Source organism: Montipora capricornis, chromosome 9 (genome assembly GCF_036669925.1).
Source record: "Montipora capricornis isolate CH-2021 chromosome 9, ASM3666992v2, whole genome shotgun sequence".
In the NCBI taxonomy this organism is placed as follows: Eukaryota; Metazoa; Cnidaria; class Anthozoa; order Scleractinia; family Acroporidae; genus Montipora; species Montipora capricornis.
In genome coordinates, this window is record NC_090891.1 from 31336394 (window position 1) to 31344772 (window position 8379).

At 39.5% G+C, this 8379-nt stretch overlaps 1 protein-coding gene across 4 annotated transcripts in view; it reads left to right on the forward strand.

Moving 5' to 3' along the window:
• The first annotated feature begins 2423 nt into the window (after positions 1–2423).
• LOC138016293 (carbonic anhydrase-like) overlaps positions 2424–8379 on the forward strand; it is a 30117-nt gene continuing 24161 nt past the window's right edge. For 2 of the 4 annotated variants that reach the window (XM_068863461.1, XM_068863464.1), the window contains exon 1: positions 2424–2545. The gene's annotated coding sequence lies outside the window, so the exon portion shown is untranslated. The remainder of the gene's footprint in view (positions 2546–8379) is intronic. The other 2 variants (XM_068863463.1, XM_068863462.1) reach the window with 2 other exon arrangements.

An 8379-nucleotide genomic window follows, 5' to 3' on the forward strand; every position in this document is an offset into this window, starting at 1 on the left:
AGTACACCTTAAGTATACCCGAGCTCAAGTATACTTAAGATCGTCCATGTTTACTTACCGTGATGAGCGTTCATATTAGAATATTCAAAGTATGCTTTCAAGGTAATCGTGTTGTCAATCAATTTCCCGCCGCACAACATGCTTGATTGACGTCCGTTTCCGGAATGTGTTTTGATAGTAGATAAGTAAGCTCGTAAGGATGGTCTGAACTAGACTTGAGAGTGTACTTCGGCTTCTTTGAAGGCAATGAGTTACCATGGCCACAAAGTAGGCTACTTGAGCTGAAATTAAGGCCGTTCACATCTGAAGTAGGGCTCAAGTGTACTTAAGGTATCCTTAGTCCGCTAGTATGAACCCACCCATTGATCATATATATGCCAGGTACTTTTAGAGGTTACGGTTTTGTAAAATACTGGTTTTACCAGTAATTTGTGTTTACCTAATAAAGTTGTATTATTATTGCATGGTATTAAACTATTGATGTATCGCTAGCAAACAGATTAGTTTATGATATCTCCAAATGGATTTCCTTCAAACATACTTTATATCAATCAAGACGAGCAAATCGGCTGTGAAAAGTTTCAAAGGTCAGAAAAGTTCAAATTATCTGCCCAACACTCCAGAAATAGACGACATTAATTTATCTTTCTCTGAATATTAAAAAATCTAATTTCGTAATTTTTCGACTCAGACAGAAAAATACTACCTTAGCAAGTCAATTTGAAGGTTTTTGACCACTTCAGGAATGCACACGTTTCTTTGGAGTGCAAAAACTATGTCAAATAGCCGGGCGTACGGCGAGTTCTTATTGACGAGAACCTCTCTTGAAAACATTATATTTCTCACATTGCATCGAAAATAAGCGTGTCCATTGGTATTATTTAATTTCTAGATTACGACAATTCGCACCCTTGCGCTACTTTGCATCATATCTATACACTTATCAAACCCTTTCTATGGTATGGAATAACCGCGTGGTGCTGTGCTGGGAAAATCTACAGGGTGAAAATCTTACACCTGCAGAAAAGGGCCCTCCGCCTTATGTTTCCGGATCAAGCAATACCTTTCTTCATCTCCTCTAAACTACTACCTTTGTTTAGATCTTCTTTATTTCAAATCAGTTGCTATCTAAATTAAGACAGGACTAATGTCTTCAATACTTTATTGCTGCCCTAAATACTGAACTGATATATTTAATTTCCAATCGAATATTCACTCCTTTAACGCAAGATCATCGTCAATTCAAGAGGTAATTTCTTTGTGCAATACTCTAAATTAGACAAGCAAAATAAATCCTTTTAACGAAACGATGTTAGCTGGCATAGCCCACCCGTTGAAACCCGTCACATGTCTTCGAAAAATTAAGATAGCTCTGGAAATGGCTCCCAAGAATTTTTAAAAACTTGGCTGATAGTTCTATATCAAATTGCTTATTACTATTCTACAATAAAAAATGGAGGTCACCTAGTTCATTTTTGAGATACAAGCAAGTGAAGACGAAATATAGGGTGTTTTTGGAGAGCTTTTATATTGCCATGGTAGCCCATACGTCACAATAGTGGGTGAATTTGGTTAAGCATTAGCTCACTTTCGATATATTAAAATTCAGTCCTAAACAAAAGGCATCATCTCGAGGCTCTGGGGAATAAACTCATACAAATCCTTATATTTATTCCCCAGAGCCTCGAGATGATGTCTTTTGTTTCGAACTGAATTTTAATATATCGAAATCGGTCTATTGATGTTTCATATGGTACCATAACATCGCTATTACGTGATACGTGTTACAATCCTTCTAATGAGAATGTCTCTTAAAGTGGTGAAACTGGTTCGAGCCACCCAAATGGTCGGAATAGCAAAAGAATAATAAAAGTGACCGTTTTTAGTCTGCAATACATATTTCAACATTAAGTATTTGAAAGGCTTTGATCTGCAAACATTTAAGTCTTGGGAAGTCTGATAATTTTTAAGACAACGTTAAGAAAAAGGCCATATAATAGGAGTAACAGTAATTGTAGGGACACCTAATTACCAAGAAATGATACAGCGAAAACGAAGAAATACTGGTATCTGTACCGAAAATAGTTTTAGTTAAAAGTTTAACTGTTTAGTTACCATGGCAGACTTGTTAGTCTGTTTAGTTTAGCTTCTTACCAAACTGAGTTTAGCCAAATGCGTGAGGAAATTAAAAATTTTCTTTATTATATAACAAATAAAGAAGCCTCGCTTGTGATCTTTTCTGTTGTAAAACACACTGGAAGTGGTTAGAGCACGAAAAAATCACGTTTTTTAAGAAAACTTTATTTTCTGAGTCTTACGAGTGACGTCAGCCGTGCATCTGTAAAGCACGCTGTTTTCCCCATTCAGAGTGCGCGTTATATCGACACTTTATTATAATTGTTTTTACGTCTGCGACACAGCCTAAGATAACCAGCTAGTGGTTTATTAGTTGGCTGCAGTCCTGTGGCAAACCAGTCGCTGAGGTGCCTCCGAAGGAAACAGCAAGCATTACAAAACAATTGCAACCCCATCAACGCGACTTAAAGTGAGTCTTTTTAGCTTATAATTTTGGATATGTACTCTGCTTTTAGCCAACACAGGGAAGCTTTATTCAACTACAGATTTGCTTAGACGGTTTATTTCTTTAGCCAGCTCATTTTGGACAAAAAAATGTCTCAGCTAGGAAGCCAAAAAAAATGTCAGTTGGATCTTTTGTCAATACCACCTCTTTTAAGCCCGATTTCCATATGATATGCAACGGTCTGCGACGATCGGAAGCTGTCTGCGTTGGTCTTATGGCAGACCATCGCAAACATCGCAGGTTTGAATGTATCCATTTAAATCTTAAGCGATCTCAGACATGAGTACCACTAATACTCTGCGAAGCGAAAGGAGAAAAAGGCGCGCACTTACTTCAAGTCTGATTGGACGTGTTTCAAGGCAAACGATATTGTGTCGCCGATAGGCCACAGATCATCTCAGACACACGTTTCCATTTAAAAAATGTCTTAATCGGAAGCTTCGTAATGGTCGGGAAAGTAGAACTAGATTCAACTTTCCCTATCATCCAGACCGTGTGCTGCAGATCGCCGCAGACGCCGGGGACTAATGGGCAACCGTGTAGCAGACCGATCGCAGACCGTTGCAGATCCTATGGAAACCAGGCTTTTACAAATTTTCCTCGGAAGTCGTTGCCAACAAAATTTTCCACTACTGTTTATTACTTAAAAAGGAAACAGTTTTACTGTTCAAACCAAGTGTGTTTATCTAGCCGATTAGCAGACGAACACTTGTAGACTGAGGTTTCGAGTTCGGAAAAGAAACACTCGTTTATTCTAGTTTTGCCCCTCGATCACAAAAGAAAACGCTTGGATTGGGGGTAAATCTTTGCTTTGCTGAAATCTCAAACGAATTCGGTGGATCAGTAGCAGTAGTTTTTCATACAGTTTGCGTGAGTTTAACGATCGCGATCATAGCTGACTCGATGAAGGTAACAAGGATGTTGGATTGTCTCTATTCTAAATGGTAGGATCGTAGAATCAAATCTGATAGAAGATATTGTCACGTTGATTGCATTTCTGGCGCAAGTATGGATTTGTCTAATACTGCATTACTTCTTCTTGTGCGCATGTTTCCTCCCTTGAGGCCCAGGAAAATGCTTCCAACAATGTTGGCAAACAACATCCAGCATTTACCACGCCAAAAATTTACCATCTTTTTCTCCGGTATCACAATTATTCCACCTATTGACACATTCTGATCCTAGCAGTGTGCAGGACGTTTGTCACTTGCACCTAGTTTAATGGAATAAGCTCACAGAAGTCTCCTGTAGCTCAGGCTCGACTCATGTTGAGAGAACTTGAAATTCCTTCCTTCCGAGTTTGCGTGAAGACCAGCTTCTCACAGTGACCGTAAGCAAAATTCTGAGGGTATAAAGTGCACTTCCAGAATCTGGAAGTCCGTTGTGATTGGTCTACGTAAATTCTGGCTCATGACTGAGGAACGCGTGGGAGGCTAAGAAGGCTAGGAAGAAAGAGGCTATCAGTGAAATCAACAGACACAGCCTATCCGATATAATCTACATTTTTACCAATTAGCAATATCAAAGTAGTGTTGCTGAACGTACACTAAAAGATTTCGGCATGAGTGAAAACTAAGTTACGATTTGTTAATGTTTCGTTTACAGTGCGACAAACCTCACCGTGGCCACCTAACATAGTTTTTTACAAATTGTCTGCCAATCAGGATGTGTGAATTTGATTGACAGTCAGGCCTCCTTGCAAAGTTGTAAGTTGAACACCGTTGCATGGGTTGTTGAGTTGACGTATTTACACTTAATTGTCAAATGTGAATTTTTTTGGGTGGCCACGGTAAGGCGCGTTGCACTGTAATTCAGAAGAGCTCAACTTTTCTATTACTGGGTAAAAGTTTGAGCATAGCGCCATGGGAATTTCAACACAAACAAGCTGATAAAATATACATTTTTTTGCTAATCGTTTTTATTTCCGTTGCGAGGAAATTACTGTTGAATTGTTTTTCAATACAGGCAGAGAGGTTGACCCAGTCTAAATATTTATTTGACCTGCAGAATGTCTGTGGAATGTGAGCTTGGGTGACGATCTCCGTAGACGTGAAAAGAGTGATTTTGATTTAAGTCATTTAAGACTTTAAATTTGTCTGTTAATTTGAAAATAACGTACTAAAAAGGCGACAAGTGGGCCACAAACAAACATCAATTAGTTTCGCAATTCATGCACGCGCTGCAGGCCTACCAATCTTACAGTCACTCACGCAGACAGCCCCGATGACAATATCATGGTAGTGCACTTATACCAAGTTAGGGATTTGATGCAATTGAAAGAACAGCCTCTAACAACTGCCAACAGAGTATCCAAATTCACTCAACAATATTGGATGCTGTTTGCTAACAAAGTTGGGAGCATTTCACGGACCTGTACTTCTCCTTCAAACTGAATGTAGCATTAGGCATAAGGGTGCTATAGTTTTTGAAACATATTCTTTGCTGTTACAGACCTTTTTGGCAATTTTTGTTTGTTTACCAGGTGTCACCTTCCTCAGATTAATCGCTAAAACCCACACTCACACGTCTCAAAATTAACTTCCTTGTTTTCCGCTATTGATAAACAGTTTCATTTTATACCCAATGAAATTATAACTAGACGCTTCGTGAGCTTAAACTGGGTTGCCTGTGGTACATGTTACACAAAAACTGAGGACACTGAGTTGGGTGATATTGAAGGCGCTGAAAGTGGATTTTCCCAGAAAGGGAAAAGCTTAGGAATCCAATAGGCACTCCTGGTAACTCCTACAATGGAAAAAGCATGCTAGGGGATCTAGCTCGAACGCGGCATATCTCCATTATCCCCGGAGCTGCTCAGTCCGGAAACGAAAGACTACTTATTTTTTGTTTCGTTTCCTCAGAAACGAAACGTATCTATTTTGACTTCAAGGTAAACTATTTACACAATGAGGTTGAGTGGCCAATCAAAACAGAGTTTGTTGAATTGAAAATCTAATCATCTATGAGATGCAAAAAACGTGAACCTGAATTATCGCAAATTATAATGCTTACTAGGCCTAGTTTATACGTCGAATTTCAGACGAAAAAAATCGAGATGAATTTAATGCAAGGAATTAAATTCGTCTGAATAGCGACTTTTAAAACCGTCTGCCATAATTAAAGTGAATTCGTCCAGACGTTTTATCCGTCTGGCCCAGACGGATACAAGCTCTGAAAAGCGTCTTGAGTTTAGACGTCGGATCTCAGACACATCGAATTAAATGCATAAATTTGAAATACATTAATGTAACGTAGTATCTGTTGTGTAACGTGCAATTCAAGTGGCGGGAACTAAGGATGGCGTGACTTGATGGCATATCTTTTCAATACGCGTATTTTCAGCAGTTGAATCAAGAAACAGAGAACAATGGAGACTCGCATCAATAATCATTTCCTGATCACAGCTAACAATATCATTCGATGTAGAAGTTGTTGCCTTTTCAATCGTTCCCTATTATCATGGAAAAAATAATCTCATTCCTGAAGCGCGTCATGTTTTTTTTTTTTTTTTTGCTGCTTAATGGCCGTCACGACTCACTTGCTCACTAATTTTTAAATTTTTGTAAAAGCTGAATTGAATTCGTCTAAATTTAATTCGTCGTCTAATTAGAATAAGTAAAGATTTGGTAAAACATTTGGCAATGAAAATCTGCGATAAAATATTATAAAACATGGCACGACGTTTCGACGTTTCCAGAACGTCATTATCAAGTTTCTTGCTGATGTAGATTGGTTGTACATCAATGCCGATTTTTGAACTGAGATCGCGCATTTGCCTTTTGACCGTGTTCGCTGAGACTTGATCTTTGAACGGAATACTGACTCTTAAAGTTTCATCAGATTTTGTCTTAGCATCTAGTGTAGAGGGATAATCACATTTGTCGATGATACCATTCACCAAAGAAGTAGGGTAACCAAGGTGATTAAAAATAGATTTTAGATGCCTGCATTCATCGACGAATGCTTGATGCGTACAGGACAATTCCTTTGCACGACGAACCATGCATTGTTTTGATAAGACACTTCTTGTAGCGCAAATCGGTGTGACTTTGAACATGAAGTAAAAGGCCCGTATTCGTAGGTTTGCGATAGACCTGGGTCTCCAATTTGTTGCCGTTCTTTGTTATCAACATTCCAATAAAAGGAATTGAGTCGTTATTAGAAAGTTCCATAGTGAAATGAATACTTGGGTGGAGTCCATTGAGGTCATCGAGGAAACTTTCAGCTACATCGAGTCCAGGCATTATTGCAAGCGTATCGCCAACGTACCGCCTGTAAAAAGGAGGAATTAGATCATTGTCAGATAGTCTTTCTTCCAGATGGCACATAAACACGTTCGCCAACAAAGGACCAAGGGGGGACCCCATAGCAACTCCTTCGCACTGTTTGTAAAGTTGACCATCAAACTGGAAAAGCTGATCCGTGGATGCCATTCTGAGAAGTTGCGTGAGCTGATCCTTCCGTAAGTTGAGATCATACGTTGAATTGAACCAATTATCGGTGAAGACGATATTCCACGAATAAACTAGGCCTAACACAAACACAGAGGAAATGGTTAATAAATATGAAGATTTTAACTATCTGATTGATTTTGGGTTATATTATTTTACAGCTCAACGAATAATGTAACCTAACATTTCAGAGGATGGCATTTCTTCTGCTTTGAACAATTCGCTGTTGGATAAAAATGACCAGTCTTAATCGTGCGGAATCCTATCAGGTCTGCTTGAAATCAATAATAGGCCGATTTAGCAACAGAACGGGAACGTCAGTGGCGACGGTGCGCGCAGAAAAAACACCAGTGAGAATTCAGAATAGAGTAGACTCCACTCTCTTCTTCTCTATTCTAAATTCTCATTGGTAGTTTTGCTGCGCGCGACGTCGCCACTGACGTTCCCGTTCTGTTGCTAACGTACTTACCAAGCGCGATGACAGGGCAACTGGCTGTTCTGAAAATGAATCAAAACACTTCCTCCTAGATTTGTCTCACCTAGTCAGAGCATTACTGAAAGCAATATTATTAGTCTAAAGGTAAAGGCGTTCATAAAAAAATGAAGCTTACCTTCGGCCATGGCTTGAAAAATGGCTTGCTGTCACTGGTCTTGACCACCACGTGGTAAATGGCCGGAAACCTGGCTCGAGTCCTGGCTCAAATCCTAGCTCGAGTCCTAACTCAAGTCCTAACTCGATTCCTAGCTCGAGTGTTGACTCGGCATTTAGGTATCCTCAAATTTCAACCCACGTAAGCAAATTAGTTAATATTTACGCAACAAGATGAAACCATAAGGGCAGACAAATCTCGCAAAAATCCTTTCCAGCCAAAATTTTTATTCAAACAAACAACATATTTGCTAGTTTTTTTTTAGATAAGCTTAAAGATTGTTGGCTTCCCAAAGTGAACTTCATTTTACGCAAAAAAATTGTTGTCATCGTTATGAAAACTGATCTATATCAAATATCAACCCACGCATGCAAATTAGTTAATATTTACACTCTCTCAGGGCAAGCGAGCCCGTGGAGCCACACGCAGAAGGTTTAAGTATCAGTTGAAGCACCATCTCAAACAGACCAACATCGATCACCATGACTGGGACCAGCTGGAGAGAAATAGATGGAGAGCAACGATCAGGAGGGCTGCATCGAACTTTAAAAAGTCTAGGAGGGAAGCTGTGGAGGAACGGCGAAAGGAAGAAAGGAAAGCTGCCTCACTACCCCCGACTGGTCCAGTCCACACTTGCCCAATCTGCTTGAGAGCCTGCAGATCGAGGATTGGTCTGTTCAGCCACCAGAGATTCTGC